General features: G+C 39.0%; 1 pseudogene; it reads right to left on the bottom strand.

Moving 5' to 3' along the window:
- Positions 1-16,106: 16,106 nt before the first annotated feature.
- Positions 16,107-17,324, bottom strand: LOC101108547 (dnaJ homolog subfamily A member 1-like; annotated as a pseudogene).
- Positions 17,325-17,622: the final 298 nt, after the last annotated feature.

Below are 17,622 nucleotides of genomic sequence, written 5' to 3' on the forward strand. Positions count from 1 at the left end.
TGACTCTCCTGGTGGTAAAGAAGCTGTTGTCATGTGACAGGTCTCCCATGGATAACCATTACCTCCTGTCAGTGAGAAATGTGAAGATTAAAAACAGTGTCACCAAACACCGACACCATCCTGTATTTTTTATTTAAGAACTGCTGAAAGATTTCCTGCTGGCTGATCAAATATGTGAACAGCTGGCTCCTGACCATAACCTGTCACTTGCAGCACATTTCAAAATGCCCATTTAAGAGCAACATAACATCCCTGGGACCTTCAAGCTAGTCAAAGGGGCAAGAGAACATATAAGGAGGCACAAAGCTAGCCAAAATCTTGGGTAGCCCAAAGACCATTGCATGGTTTGTGGGTATCCAGTATGACAAGTGAAGGCAGAGGCTACTAGCATAGATTCTGGCATGGATTGTAAATCCTGGGATTGAGTCTTTGAGAGTTTAAATTCTTTTGGATGATTAAAAAAGTGTTAAATGACAGCTTATTATCACCTAAATAGCACAAACAGTGGTCTGGAATTTTAAAGAAGAATACCCTAGATATGCTTGCTTATTTATCTAACTGTCTAAGGACCTATCATCTCTATATGAGATTTATTAAAAAAAAAAAAAGGGAATGGTTGTTTCATTCTTTTCTTATGACCCCAAATTAATCCTACTCTCAGCTATCAATCAGAGATTGGAGTGCCAGTTTGGCTGATATCCTTGTAATAGGAAGACTCATTTGAATTGATTGATCAGCTGGATAACTTAGATAAAATGCAGTCTGCTTTTATTCATCTTTCTCTTTAATAATGAGCTGTCTGGAATTTCTACTCCTTTGATATATGTTGTATTCTAATAAAAAGCAATCGGTTACAGAATTTGCTCAATTCTAACACCTAAGCTTCCTTGCTTATTGTTGTGATGTTAAAATGTTCTCTTTTGAATCAAGTATAGATATAAGCCATTTTAAAAATAAATTTCCAAAATGTTGGGAATCCTTTCTAATCTGAAATAGAAGTGACCCTCTTTGGCTGCTTTCTCAAAGTCAACCTAGAAAATTGCCATCTACCTCCACCCAAAATGAGACTGGAAGGGCAGATAAGAGTTCATTTATGAAAGGCCTTATTTTACCAAGATAGAATGCATGGATCCTGTCCTTTATGACAGTGAGCTAGGTGAACTGTTTAAGAAGGGACAGATATGATGCATTTCTTGTAGAGTACAAAATTGCAATCATAAAACCAAAAAGCAGCTGTTTGAAGTAGCCAACTGAGGCTTCCTCAGTGATTGAAAATATACCGTGTCTGAATTCCCATCCTCAAATTTGTCAGTAAAATATATTAGCACTTTAAACATATGATACCCTTTCTTCCATCAATAAGAGATATTTGACTATAGAGTAGGAAAAATACTTGAGAACACAAATTTTATTGAAGACCTATATTAATTAAATGAATAGTACTTTTTCTATCTTTCACTTTCTTCTACACTCATTTAAGTCAATTTCGCTGAAAGGAAAAAAAAAAACACCTGTTTTACAGGACATGGAGGAGTAAAAAGGATGAATGAGAAATAAACATTTGACATGATAAACTCAAAGGAAGAAGTAAAGACCCTTAATGACCCATATTACATGTATGATTATGTTCAGGATCGAAACTTATGTTTGAAAAATACTGGAACATTTGAAATGTAAATATTATTGTTTTTCCAACAAGTTTATGTGATTTTTAAGGCAAGGTTCTTATATATATTGTTATTTTCCATAGAGCAAAAACATCATGAATGCTACACAGATTTTCAGTAATTACTTGGTGATTGACAAATTATTTGCAAAATTTTTTGAGTACTAATTCTGAGCGAGGTACTATGGGGGGTTGAAAAAGGTATAAGATAGAGATAACTGTTTCATACATGTTACACTGAATTCAAACCAAATGGAAATGAGAGACACATATGCCATTTAGGATCACATAATAGTATAATAGTGACATCTGTTTCTCTCTTTTTGTCTCTCTAAAGAAAACACAAGTGATATTCACAATAGCACAGGTTTTTAAGAGAGTTTGTTGTGAGTCTAATGAAATTATATTTGTGTCTTATGTAGTATATTGAACTTTATTTAAAAATACATCAATAGGCCCAATCAATATCTGAGGGAAACTTTTGCAATGACATATGCACAAGTCTGGAATCAGTATTAGAATTGGAATCCCCTAACAATGAACAGAACTTATTTTCATATTGGTAGGTCATCATCACACCTTCCTCCTATATCACATCAACTCAGGACACTGAAATATCCTCAAAGAACAGTCTAGAAGAAGTTTCTGAGGGATTGGATGTAGTTTTCCTATAGCAGAAGCTTCCCTATTTACCGTCCATCAAGGAAAAGCAAGAACACTTTGGGCAGTGGTTCTCTTTGTTATTGATGAAGAGCTAGGATGCACTTTGTTAAGTAAATCTTGGGAGAATTTCAGATCCTTTTTCAAACCATGCTGGAATTTTGGTCCTTTTTCTGACCGTTTTGGGTTGTGTAATGGTAACTTTTACATGAATCGTTATAATACAAAGACATGTCCTACAAATTTAATAATGGCCACCATGAACACCAGTATGCAATAAGGTTTCCTCAGCAGGGACATATTCTTTCTGGAAGGGAAATTTAATTATCTAGCTTGACTACTGTGTAATTCAAACGCTAGCTATCGTGGCCCTTTTATACTACACAGTGGTGTTAGTGGCAGACAGAAGAGGGATGGTTACCTCCCTATAGGCAAACTCAGAGACTGAACTGCTCAATGTTTTACTTTTACTCCGTTTTTGAATTAATATCCAGCTCTTCAGGCATTCCTCGCTCATAAACCATGTATGATAGAAGAAAAAGGGGGGATTTTAATTTTGTGGTGATTATATGCTGTCCTCTATTTTTCTTCCATTTCATCTTTTACCTTTTGGTAGAGGCAGGTGGTCAAAAAGGGAAATTACTGTGGAGTCTAACAACATAAAGGGAAAGACAGGCTCACCACAAGACCTCCCTACTCTTTAAGCAATTAAAACAGTACTTTGGGCTTCTGAAAACAGAATGAGAAAAAACAAAGCTATATAAACTGAAGGCTGTTGTTATTTCTGTGCTCAAACTCTGAAATGTATAATTAGCCTGTTAAGACAGTGGAATTCCACAGGAGATGACAGGATGGAAAGGGGAAGGTTGCGAGGAAAAGTGCTATGAGATCATAGGGGGTGCCCATGGGATTTATCTTTGTCATGTCCTACTTTACCTGACTCTCCTCAATTGCTGAGTGCAAGAACAGATTGGAGAGTTTAGGATGACCTTGCCCAATCCATTAGAAACTAGTTAGCTTGGCTTTTTGGAATTCTATTATAGTAAAAATGTACACATGTCTATTATCTCCTACATATATAGTATTGAATATAACGGAAAAAAGAATAAGCCTAATGCTATAGCATTTGGATTCTGGAACTACTACTTTTGAGATATATATATATATATATATATATATATGAGATAAATGCATAGATCCTGCCTAGCTTTCCAGCTCCTTACAGAGATGTTGTATTGATTATGTGAAATATTAAATTTGAGAATAATTTATAATTTATAAATATTCAAGAAACATGTGATATTATTATTGTTGTTAATCAAGGAGAGAATGGTGCCTAGTGTAAAATTAAACTCTCTTGACTTTCTATCACTTTAAAGTGAATATATATTCTGTGATTTTCTGCTGAGAGGAGGAGATGGTGCTAATTTATTTACCCTGGCATTTTCTTGTGCACAAATGTCACCCCTCTCTGTCCAAAAAAATCTGCTTGCTGGCATTTCTTATAAATTGCTTCTTTCTCTAGCTGCTGAAGTGAGACCAAAGGACATGTGTATGTAAGTCTAGACTATTTTTGATATTGTAAGTGATATAATCATTGCACTTTTCTGTGTAAAGTAGATGGCAAGGCAAAGACTTGTTTAACACAGTTGGCCCTCGGTTCTGAGAAGCTGTTCCCTGAGCCTGATGATTGAGACTGTCTTCACAGTCAGAGTACACACTAATCAAATCATGCCCTTCCCTGCCTGTAACTTTTCACTGAAATTCATCACCTTTAGAGAATAAAATCCAGAACTGTTTGCATTGCATGCGCTCACAGTTGAGGTCCTTATGTACTAGACTCATCATCTACTTCTTATACTTTTCTGAGCCACCAGGAAAGTCCCTCTTATACCTCAGACTTCATTAATTTTTTGGTAGTTCTCCAGAAAATATCACCATTTTATTTATGACTTTACACATGCTATTTCCTTTGCCAAATGTACCCTTGCTGTCTTGTCCTCATGGAAAACATCTACTTACTCTCCAGAGCAAATTCAGTCACTTATTCCATGAAGTGTTCTCTGCTTGCCCCACGCAGAGAAGTTCCCTGCCTCCTCTCTGCCATCGTGTGCTTTGTGCATGCTTTTGGTGTGGCACTACGAGTTTTGGTCTGATTGAAAATTGAAGATGAAACTTCATTTCCTAAGTCTGAAGATGAAACTAAGAACAGGCCTTTTCCTCCAACTGAAGAGGCAAAGAACAGAGACTTACACCTTAAGAGCTAACCAGGGAGCAATCAACTTCCGCTTCTTATCTCAGAGGGGAAGAGGGCTCAGCTTCCCACCACACAGGAGGGTATGTGCTGATATTAGAAAGTTTTCCAGGCAGAGCTGGGAGAGGCCTTCTTTTAGCACATCCCTGCAGATTCAAATGGCACCCCACTCCAGTACTCTTCTCTGGAAAATCCCATGGATGGAGGAGCCTGGTGGGCTGCAGTCCATGGGGTCGCTAGGAGTTGGACACGACTGAGTGACTTAACTTTCACTTTTCACTTTCATGCATTGGAGAAGGAAATGGCAACCCACTCCAGTGTTCTTGCCTAGAGAATCCCAGGGACAGGGGAGCCTGGTGGGCTGCCGTCTCTCAGGTCGCACAGGGTCGGACACGACTGAAGCGACTTAGCAGCAGCAGCAGCAGCAGATTCAGATAGTGATAGCCAGAAAAGAAACATGTCCTGCTGTGTTCAATAGCTCTAGGGAGAGGACCAGGGGCTGTTCACATTCTGAAGTTGAGTATAATTCTTGCTCTTATAGAGAGCAGAGAGAGATTTCAGAGATGGACTACAGATGCATGCAGGTAATCCAGGGTCCTCTGATGTAATATCCATCAAATATGTCATTCTCTTATGATTCAGACACAGCATTTGAGCCTAAATTCAAATTATTTCTTCATAACTAAATAACATTTATCTTTGTAATGTAGAACCTCAAATAGACTTCAATTCTTGTGGATTAGGAGACCATCTTGTAACCAAAGGAAAATGTCAGTTGACGGAGCATTTTCTAGGAGGTTGAACATTGACCTTGAAGGGCAAGTTTCCCCCTTGCAGGGGAATTGTTACTGTTGTTCAGTCCCTCAGTCATGTCCAGCTCTTTGCAGCTCCATGACCTGCAGCCTGCCAGGCTTCCCTGTCTGTCACTATCTCCCTGAATTTGCTCAGACTCATGTCCATTTAGTCAGTGATGCTATCCAACTATCTCATCCTCTGTCATCCCCTTCTCTTCCTGCCCTCAATCATTCTCAGCATCAGGAACTTTTCCAATGAGTCGGCTCCTTGCATTAGGTGGCCTAAGTATTGGACCTTGAGCTTCAGCTTCATCATCAGTCCTTCCGATGAGTATTCAAGGTTGATTTCTTTTAAGGTTGACCAGTTTGATCTCCTTGCTGTCCAAGGGACTCTCAAGAGTATTCTCCAGCACTGCATTTCAAAAGTATCAATTCTTTGGTGCTTAGCCTTCCTTGTGGTCCAATTCTCATATCCATACATGACTACTGGAAAACCATAACAGAGGAACTGTCAGTGTCTTTAACTCCAGTTAGACTGTGTATCTTTTGGTATCTGAACTGCATTCTTACAAAACTACCCCTGATTATGATGCTAATTTTCTGGCAAAGGATGTTTCACTTCATTCAAGGGTTAGGTTTCTTTCAAATCCCAAAGGACTATGGAAAACTTCTGGGAAATCACTTCAATACATCTGAAGCCTCACACTGCCCTGTTGTGAAGGCCAGTTGTGATCAGGGTCAAGTATTTGGCAGTTCAGTGAGGTCACCTCCAAACTGAAACATACTGGGAGAACGCACACTTTTTTTCTGACCTCTCTACTTTTGTACTTCATCTTGGCAACAAAGAGTTATACTGAGAATGAATATGTAGTTACATGCTTCCTGAGTTTCTGTGATAAAAGTGAAGAACTAAGTGTATCCAGTTGTGTAAAATAATGATGGATTTCTACATTAAGCAATGACAAGCCCCAAATGGTTTTATTTTCATGTGAATTATTCAGGTTAAATCTCCCAATTTCACCTTCTTGAGAAGGTGCAATGAAGAAAGCCCTCTCATCATTTAACCTTGAGAGCTGAGAGCAACTTGAAAAATCTCCCTTCTACAACCAGTTAACTCTCTGGTAGCAAGCACTGCAGCTATCTGCCACCGCTTCTCAAGCTGTCTGCAGATGTGTACAAAGGATTTCTCTAAGCCACCTAAAACCCTGGTTAAATGACCCTTGCCTCACACACTTAAGTACACACTTAAGGCCACCCATAGTGGCAAGACAGTGAGATAATTTCTATAATTCTATTTTAGGAAAAGCAGAAAAATGACTCTTCTCTCCCCATGCACAATTTAAGTTGGCTCAGTTCTGCTTTGTGGATTCTCCTATTTTTGTGTTTTCATTGCCATTTCTCAAGACTATATTGGGCTCTTTTCTATCTTCAAACATACTTTTTGAGTAAACTCATCCATTTTCATGATTTTAATTACTATCAATGAAGATTAACCCCCAAGTACTGTTATAAGCTGGATTTCTTATTAAGGTCAGACTCTTAATATCTGTTTTCTTGACATCTCCACTTGGATATCTCACAGAAACCCAAATCTCAGTGTGTGCAATAATGAACTTACCATCTTACCCTGATCCCCTTCAAGTGAGCTCTTTCTCCTAAGTCTTTGCTGTCAGTGAATGAGGACAACAGTCAGCTATTGGTCTAGCAGCTCATGAAGGAGAGTCACCCTTCTTCTATATATTCTATGTCATTATCAAAACTTGTCCGGCCTGCTGCTGCTGCTGCTGCTGCTAAGTCGCTTCAGTCGTGTCCAACTCTGTGCGACCCCATAGACGGCAGCCCACCAGGCTCCCTTGTCCCTGGGATTCTCCAGGCAACAACACTGGAGTGGGTTGCCATTTCCTTCTCCAATGCATAAAAGTGAAAAGTGAAGTCTCTCAGTCGTGTCCGATTCTTAGCAACCCCATGGTCTGTAGCCCACCAGGCTCCTCTATCCATGGGATTTTCCAGGCAAGAGTACTACTTCTCTTAAAGCAGTCATTATTTTTTCCATCCATTTGTCTTACTTTGTTCAGGTCACTACCATATAGAAGGTGCTCAATGAATAAATGAGTCCAAATGTATTTTCATTGGTAGGGGATTCAAGGTAGTTGATGATTTGTACATATTGGGTTTTCCTTTTTGTCTGTTTGTTTAGACCTCAAGCACTGATATTGTTTCCAGGACCTAGTTTATGTGCCTTTCTATTTCGGCATTTCTCAGTACACTGTTGGAGGGTTTACTGGGAGAATAAATTGCCCTTCTATCTGAATTCAGCAGTTTTTTCCAAAGTCTTTAAGAAAAATGAGTCACGTGATCAATGCCATGACCTCTAAATCTGGATTATTTTTGTGTGACATAATTCTGTTCTTATTTTTGGCAAATGTGAACACCTAACATTTATCTTCTCTTTTTAAAAATGAATACTCAATTCTATAACAAAAGTTTGGCAAATAGTAGTTTTTGTTTTTTAATTGTAGTAACATAGTATTGAATACAGTAGTAAACCATACCCTGGACTTTCCAGGTGGTGCTACTAGTAAAGAACTTACCTGAAATGCAGGAGATGTAAGAGATGCTGGTTCAGTTCCTGGTTTGGAAGATTCTCTGGAGGAGGGCATGGCAACCGACTCCAGTATTCTTGACTGGAGAATCCCCATGGACAGAGGAGCCTGGAGGGCTATAGTACATAGAGATGCAAAGAATTGGACACAACTGAAGCTGCTTATAAGTTAAATAAGCAGGGTGACAATATACAGCCTTGATGTACTCCTTTTCCTATTTGAAACCAGTCTGTTGTTCCATGTCCAGTTCTAACTGTTGCTTCCTGACCTGCATACAGATTGCTCAAGAGGCAGGTCAGGTGGTGTGGTATTCCCATCTCTTTCAGAATTTTCCACAGTTTATTGTGATCCACACAGTCAAAGGCTTTGGCATAGTCAATAAAGCAAAAATATATGTTTTTCTGGAACTCTCTTGCATTTTCCATGATCCAGCGGATGTTGGCAATTTGATCTCTGGTTCCTCTGCCTTTTCTAAAAGGAGCTTGAACATCAGGAAGATCACGGTTCATGTATTTCTGAAGCCTGGCTTGGAGAATTTTGAGCATTACTTTACTAGCCTGTGAGATGAGTGCCATTGTGAGGTAGTTTGAGCATTCTTTGGCATTGCCTTTCTTTGGGATTGAAATGAAAACTGACCTTTTCCAGTCCTGTGGCCACTACTGAGTTTTCCAAATTTGCTGGCATATTGAGTGCAGCACTTTCACAGCCTCATCTTTCAGGATTTGAAAGAGCTCAACTGGAATTCCATCACCTCCACTAGCTTTGTTCATAGTGATGCTTTCTAAGGCCCACCTGACTTCACATGAGAAATGGTGGGCTGGAATAAACACAAGCTGGAATCAAGATTGCCGGGAGAAATATCAATAACCTCAGATATGCAGACGATACCACCCTTATGGCAGAAAGGGAAGAGGAACTAAAAGCCTCTTGATGAAAGTGAAAGAGGAGAGTGAAAGAGTTGGCTTAAAGCTCAACATTCAGAAAACGAAGATCACGGCATCCAGTTCCATCACTTCATGGGAAATAGATGGGGAAACAGTGGAAACAGTGTCAGACTTTATTTTTGGGGCCTCCAAAATCGCTGCAGATGGTGACTGCAGCCATGAAATTAAAAGACGCTTTCTCCTTGGAAGAAAAGTTATGACCAACCTAGATAGCATATTCAAAAGCAGAGACATTACTTCGCTGACTAAGGTCCATCTAGTCAAGGCTATGGTTTTTGCAATGGTCATATATGAATGTGAGAGTTGGACTGTGAAGAAAGCTGAGCACCGAAGAATTGATGCTTTTGAACTGTGGTGTTGGAGAAGACTCTTGAGAGTCCCTTGGACTGCAAGGAGATCCAACCAGTCCATTCTAGAGGAGATCAGTCCTGGGTGCTCTTTGGAAGAATGATGCTAAAGTTGAGACTCCAGTACTTTGGCCACCTGATGCGAAGAGTTGACTCATTGGAAAAGAGTCTGATGCTGGGAGGGATTGGGGGCAAGAGGAGAAGGGGACGACAGAGGATCAGATGGCTGGATGGCATCACTGACTCGATGGATGTGAGTCTGAGTGAACCCCGGGAGTTGGTGATGGACAGGGAGGCCTGGCATTCTGCAATTCATGGATCACAAAGAGTTGGACTCGACTGAGCAACTGAACTGAAGCTCTTTTTTAATTATTAAAGTACTATTTGGTCTTTAAGTGGACAATTTTTCCAAATCCACTTTTAAACCCCCAGGTGGTAGAGTTCATTTTATAGCCTAGATAAACACTACCTATATCAATATAGAATAGAATAATTGGATACTGTGTTTAGCATCAGGTCAAGATTTCTGTCAAGAGCAAGGAAACTTTCCTGTCTTCCTTTGAACTGAATGGGGAATGAGAGTGAAAAGTTTCTTGCTTTTTGGTTTCTACTCTATGTGTGCTTGGTCACTCAGAGACATCTGACTCCTTTATGACCCATGAACTGTAGCCCACCAAGCTCCTCTCTCCACGGGGATTTTCCAGGCAAGAATAGGTTGCCATGCCCTCCTCCAAGGGATCTTCCTGACCGAGGGATTGAACCCCGGGCTCTCACATTGCAGGTGGATTCTTTACTGTCTGAGCCACCACAAGGCCTTTTTAACTCAAGGAGCTTTCCTGGTGGCTCAGACAGTAAAGAATCTGCTTGCAATGCAGGAGACCTGCTGTCTATCCCTGGGTCAGGAAGATCCCCTGGAGAAGGGAATGGCTACCCATTCCTATATACTTGCCTGTAGAATTCCATGGATAGAGGAACCTGGTGAGCTACCGTCCATGGGGTCACAAAGGATTCAGATACAACTGAGCGACTAACACTTTTCATTCAAGGCAAATGAAAATTATTAATGTTAATGGAAATGCACCTAAGACAGGTTAGGTTTGGGATAAGTTATAAAGCAAGACCGTTATCACTTCATATGTCTAATATCTTAAAGTGTTAACATAATTTGGAAAGAACACAAAGCCCTAAATTTCCCTGGGTAATGTGCTAATCTACCTGTAAATCCTATGCCTATATATGTCTAATTTTGAAAATAGCAAATTTTATTGAACTGACAAGCACGGTATACAATCTATTTTCTCTAATTTTACATTCTAAATAGCAAATTTATTAAAAGTCACTAAATAACAATTTTCATGAAAAGCAAAGAAAAATTTAGAGTACTTCCTAGAACTTTGTAATTGTAGGTGTCTGTTATCTGTGTTTTCCCTCTACTTTTTTTCTTAAAATGTTTTTTGTATAGTTTCAAACTTTTTTGACCATCATGTCTTTTGACTACTCAATTTCGTTAAACATTCCCTTTTCCATCTCTAATGTCTTTAGTAATTCCTCATTTTTTATGTCCTGTTCAATTAGTTGAGTACTTTATTTGCAATCTATCAGCACATTCACAATCTTTAGTTTTCTTTCCTACCTTCCATAATTAATTTCAGTTATTCCTTCAGGCAGTTATCTGTCTTTTCAACCATTAACACTGTTTTAGCACTTGCATAAAAATATGCAAAGATATATAATGAAATATACAATATATATTTGTGTATATATATTATATATGTTTGCTTATATTGTTATAGAACAATATACTATTAATATTTATAAATGTTTGTTATATGTATATTTATTTATATTTAGAGGGAGCAGACATATACAAGAGATTATAGTGTGCAGAATTTTCCAAATTTATTTCATCGCAAGTCTGTCCTACCCTGCTTTTTAGCAGAGCATCTCACAGGAATAGTGTTTCATCGAATATGGTTTGGAAGATGTCATTTATTTATCCAGTGTATCAACAAATGTTTATCTGTCAGTTACTAATAATACAACAGAAGTTAAAACATTAGGGAAAAAGATCCCTACCCTCATGGAAATTACATTTTGGTGAAGATAGTAAACATAATAACAAAAAATTATAAAGTATATTAAAAGGTCATAGGAGCTGTGGTGTGAAATAAACCAGAGAAGAGACAAGAAAGCACCAGGAACAGGGCTAGAGTTTGAAACAGGTGATCTTGGAAAAATTTGTGGAGAGAGGAATGTTTGAACAGAGATTTGAATAAGGTGATGGAGAAAACCATGTAGATACTTGGGTACTGGGAGGTACTCCCTGCAGAAGAAAGATCAAGTGTCCTAAGGTTGGAGAGATTTTAAGACTGGCAAAGAGAGCAGAGTGGCTAGAGCATGTTAAGGGAAGGGTAGATTGCAGAGATAAAGTTGAAGAGATAGTGAAGTCATGTTATGTAGATAATTGTAAGCTTTTGGGCTTTGTCCTGTGCCATTAGGGGTTTTTCAGACATGGGAGTAGTGTACTATCTGACATAAATAAGGTGGATAACTCTGGATGCTGAACAGAGAATAGATAGTACAGGGTGTGAATAAAAGCAAGAAGACTTCCTAAAAGTTTTTTAAAGAGTTGGTGGTGACTGGAACCAGAGGAGAAACTAATGCTGAATTTGTGAGAAAAGGTTAGATTCTGTGTATATTTTGATAATAGAGAAAATAGCATTTGCTGATGGATTGGATATAGGACAGGGAAAAGACAGGAGAGAAAAGGAAAGGAAAGTAGAGAAAGGGAGATGAAAAGAGAAGAAAGCTATTGCTGAGGCACTGGAAGAATAGAGCTGCCCTTGACAGAGATGAGGAGGACTCTTGAGTACAACAGGCTTAGGTCGGCATGGGCAGAGGAGAAGAGTTTTGAATATGTTGTGTCTGAGATGTGTATTTCACATCCACTTGGGGATATTGATGAGGTAGATGGATGTGCCAATCTTGAGTTGAGGGAAGAGTTTAGGCTACAGGTAAACTTTCTGTTTATGTGGAGAAGGAAATGGAAGCACACTCCAGTATTCTTGCCTGGAGAATCCCATGGACACAGGAGCCTGATGGGCTACTGTTCATGGGGTCACAAAGAGTCGTACTCGACTGACTGACTAAGCATGAACTTTCTGTATTCAGAATTATTTTATTCAACTCTGGGTAATTTTGTCCCCTGGTAGTGCAGAATAAATCCTGCTCTGGTAGTATAAAGGTAAAATACCTGTCACAATTTTACTTGCTTATCTGCTGCCTTCCACACCATACCACAGAGAACTGAGGGTTGCATGACGTTGAATCATTGATTGGCTGATATATATATTTGCAATAGGAATCATGGAACATAATCAAATTAATATATTCTAAATGAAATGTGCACAACAGTGGTAATAAACTTAGTGGACAGAGAGACCTTGATTCAAATCCCAGATCCTCACTAGTGTTATGAACCTCAATTTTCTCATCCAAAATCATAGGTCATATTACCTTCCATATAGATTTATTGTGAGTATTAAATTTTACACATGCCTCTAAGCATAACCGTTCAGCATAAAAGAGGCACTCCATAAATATAAACAATTACACAACTTTTGGCCTGTTTGAAAATAATAAAAATGTAACAGTAGTAATGCTGTTCACATTACCTAATAGCATATGTTGGCAGTAGTGACAAATAATGGTATAAAAATATATCCAGATGCTTCCTTTTTATGACTGGTTACATGTGAGAATGTGTTGAGAATAAAGGAGTACTGGTTAGTGGCAAACTTCTAAATAATTGTCAGCATAGTAATCTTTGCTTTTAAAAAATATATGTGCTTATTAAATGAATATATTTTTAATAAGTAATGAACACACATGAAGTAAATAAAAGTATAGAAAGATGTAGGGAAAATTAATTCACAATCACCTAACTCTCCTCCAACCCAGTTATCTTTCCTCAAACAGCCATTATTGCCAGTACAATCTGTAATCATTTATCTTTGCACATGTTTGTGAGTATATCTGATAGTTTCCTGGAAATGTAATTATATCTAAGAGTATGTGTGTATTAAAATTGTTGATAAATATTGACAGGTTACTCTCTGTCGATGTTGCATCAATTCAAATTCCACTAACAACATCTGAAACTATCTTTTTCTCGATGACTTCATCAACAAGAATATAATTTTTAACCTGATCTTTCTATACTGCCAGTTAAGCTAATATTTCACTTATTTTTATTACTATTTTTTTGCTTTGTAATTAGTATATTAAAGAGACATTCATACATATCAAGAATTGCTTAAATGCTGATACCCAGATTTAAGCTTGTGAACACATGACTTTAAATATACAATTAAAACCATTCATCATAATTTGCTGTACTACCGACATTAAATTACAGTTACTCTGGAGCATAAGTTAAATGGTTTAAAGTAAGTCTATAAGGTACCTACAAAAACACCTTCCTATCTCATACATGCAAATTATTTCTCCATGTAAAGGTCTCATCACTCTAACCTCTAAGTTTCCCTGCTCCAGCAGTCACTACTCTGAGGCTTACTGTGGTCCAAAGAGAAGGGGGAAAAAAAGAGTAATCAGGACCAATATTACATATATTAATAAAAGATGGCACAGGAGAAGGGAATGCAATTCTACAAATGCAAACCCTCAAGAAGCAGCATGTTATGATAAACCCCAAGGCAATGGCAACCCACTCCAGTACTCTTGCCTGCGAAACCCCATTGACGGAGGAGCCTGGTAGGCTGCAGTCCATGGGGTCGCTAAGAGTCGGACATGACTGAGCGACTTCACTTGCACTTTAGAAAGGTATCATTTCTGTCACTGGTACCACAGGCTAAATTAAGCTATACAGCATGCCATTTTCAGTAACAGTTGAGGCAATAGAGTAAATGCAGAAGCATCACAATCAATCCCACTTAATACATACATCTCTACAAATTAAGTTCTTTGTCTGACTGCCAGTTAAATACAGTTTTAATTTCATAGCTTAATTAAGGGTCATACACTGAAGTCAATACACATATCTGGCATTTTGGTCTAAGCTATACCAGGTACATTCCAGTTGAGCTATTTCAAATCCTGAAAGATGATGCTGCGAAAGTGCTGCACTCAATATGTCAGCAAATTTGGAAAACTCAGTAGTGGCCACAGGACTGGAAAAGGTCAGCTTTCATTCCAATCCCAAAGAAAGGCAATGCCAAAGAATGCTCAAACTACTGCACAATTGCACTCATCTCACACGCTAGTAAAATAAAGCTCAAAATTCTCCAAGCCAGGCTTCAGCAATATGTGAACTGTGAACTTCCAGAGGTTCAAGCTGTTTTAGAAAAGATAGAGGAACCAGAGATCAAATTGCCAACATCCGCTGGATCATCAAAAAAGCAAGAGAGTTCCAGAAAAACATTTATTTCTGCTTTATTGACTATGCCAAAGCCTTTGACTGTGTGGATCACAATAAACTGTGGACAATTCTAGAAGAGATGGGAATACCAGACCACCTGACCTGCTTCTTGAGAAACCTATATGCAGGTCAGGAAGCAACAGTTAGAACTGGACATGGAACAACAGACTGGTTCCAAATAGGAGAAGGAGTATGTCAAGGCTGTATACTGTCACCCTGCTTATTTAACTTCTATGCAGAGTACATCATGAGAAATGCTGGGCTGGAAGAAATACAAGCTGGAATCAAGATTGCCAGGAGAAATATCAATAACCTCAGATATGCAGACGACACCCAATTATGGCAGAAAGTGAAGAGGAACTAAAAGCCTCTTGATGAAAGTGAAAGAGGAGAGTGAAAGAGTTGGCTTAAAGCTCAACATTGAGAAAACAAAGATCATGGCATTTGGTCCCATCACTTCATGGGAAATAGATGGGAAACTGGAAACAGTGTCAGACTTTATTTTTTGGGGCTCCAAAATCACTGCAGATGGTGACTGCAGCCATGAAATTAAAAGACGCTTACTCCTTGGAAGAAAAGTTATGACCAACCTAGATAGTATATTCAAAAGCAGAGACATTACTTTGCCAACAAAGGTCCGTCTAGTCAAGGCCATGGTTTTTCCTGTGGTCATGTATGGATGTGAGAGTTGGACTGTGAAGAAATCTGAGTGCAGAAGAATTGATGCTTTTGAACTGTGGTGTTGGAGAAGACTCTTGAGAGTCCCTTGGACTGCAAGGAGACCCAACCAGTCCATTCTGAAGGAGATCAACCCTGGGATTTCTTTGGAAGGAATGATGCTAAAGCTGAAACTCAAGTACTTTTGGCACCTCATGCAAAAAGAGTTGACTCATTGGAAAAGACTCTGATGCTGGGAGGGATTGGGGGCAGGAGGAGAAGGCGGTAACAGAGGATGAGACGGCTGGATGGCATCACCGACTTGATGGCTGTGAGTCTGAGTGAACTCTGGGAGTTGGTGATGGACAGGGAGTCCTGGCGTGCTGCGATTTTTGGGATCGCAGAGTCGGACATGACTGAGCGACTGAACTGAACTGAACTGACTGATACCAGGTACATAGCTGAACTCAGTTACAAAGTACGGCGTAACAAATGCAAGGGGAAATTTTTTAAAGTAGTTTTTACAAGTATTAAACTTATCTTGCACACTGAAGTCATCATATATACAGAGCAAAGTCAGAACTTTTATATTTGAGTTTATTCTTCATTTAACTTTTAAAAGACTACTATAGTTGAATATTAAAGCAAAACAATAGCAAGTAGTGAGCATATTATGATTATAGTCCTTTACCCAATCACTACTGTAAATAAAACACCAGCAATGAGTATTATTCACAGGCCCTATTAAGAAGTCTGACACTGAATACCACCCCAAGGATTATGTTTATCATCCTCATAGGATTCTGCATTGTGATGGCGCTGTCTTTCCTGATTTGGATCGAAGTCCACTAATTCTTCCTGGTCCATTTCATCAGTCTCTTCTACTTCCTTCCTCTCAGGCAGAAGTTTTTCCAGCAGAGTTGTTCAGGAGAGAGAAAGCCATTCTCAGGAAAGTTTACCTTAAATTCAGTGATTAAGTGACCCTTTTCATGTGGCCTGCGATAATTGGCATGTCTTCATTTAGCAAACACTTGATATCTTCCTGCTGGACAATCTGACCTGGATGAGACGTGATGACTTTGGTTCGGCTGTCAAGAGTAGATATTGGCTTCTGGAAGCCACACAGTGCCTCAACCAGCTGTATGTCCATACACATGAAAATGTCTTCTCCTTGTGGAGTAAAAACAGCATGGTCTTTCTGATCTAAAGCGATGATAGTATCTCCTGGCTCCAGTCCTGGTTCTTGGTCTCCTTCACCATAGAATATTATCTTCTGGCCATCTTTCATGCGTTTTTCAATATGAATTTCTATAATTTTCTTTTCTCAAACTATCTTCCTTTCATTGCAGCTTTTACATCTGTCCTCAGGACTGATCTGCCTCCTATGGCCCTGGCACTCCATGCATACAGACTGAATTTGCTAAACCATTCCAGGTCCTATTTGGTGAATTCTTATTTGCATTCTGGTACCTTGGTATTGGGACAGCATTCTACTGCTCCTTTCTTACCACCTCGGCCTTCACATTTGTCACAAATCACATTCTTTTGCAGAGCTAGTGTTCTGTTGCACCATTATATAATCTTCTAAGGATACTGTGAGTTGATGCACAAGGTTTTTACCTCTCCTCTCTTTCTGCCTCCTTCCTCCTGCTCCAAAAAACATATCAAAGATGTCCATGGGGGAGCCAAAACTAATGACCGCTCCACCTTCTTTAATTGCCTGTTCTCCTCCTTTGTCATATAATTCCCTTTTCTTTGCATTAGAGAGCACTTCGTAAGCTTGAGAAATTGTTTAAACTTCTCACCTTCATTTGGATTCTTATCAGAGTGGTACTTCAATTCCAGGTTCCTATAAGCCTTTTTCAATTCTTCTTGGGTGGCATTGGGTTTGACCCCCAAAACATCATAGTAAGTGGTTTCTTTAACCATCTTCTACAGCTGGTGAGCAGGCCGATGCCGGTGTGGGGGGCCTGGAAGGGGCGTGCTGCTGTGCGCAGCTCGGGCAGCTGCTGATCCTCTGCCTCTCACTGAGCGTTCTGGAAAGTTTCACTTTATTACTATTTTTACAGAAGAATAACTTTAAGGGCAATTTCAAATAAATGGCAACTTATCAGGGAAATCTGAAGTACCAAAGCTACTCTCTTGAAGGTTGATTATTTGCAGTTATAGAAAGGTCACTGCAACAGTTGCTGGTAATCAACAAAGAGATAAATTTATACAGTTGTTGCTCTCAGACTTAAGTTTTTTCTCTTATTGTCTG

The sequence above is a fragment of the Ovis aries genome, chromosome 2, assembly GCF_016772045.2.
Source record: "Ovis aries strain OAR_USU_Benz2616 breed Rambouillet chromosome 2, ARS-UI_Ramb_v3.0, whole genome shotgun sequence".
NCBI classification, from domain to species: domain Eukaryota; kingdom Metazoa; phylum Chordata; class Mammalia; order Artiodactyla; family Bovidae; genus Ovis; species Ovis aries.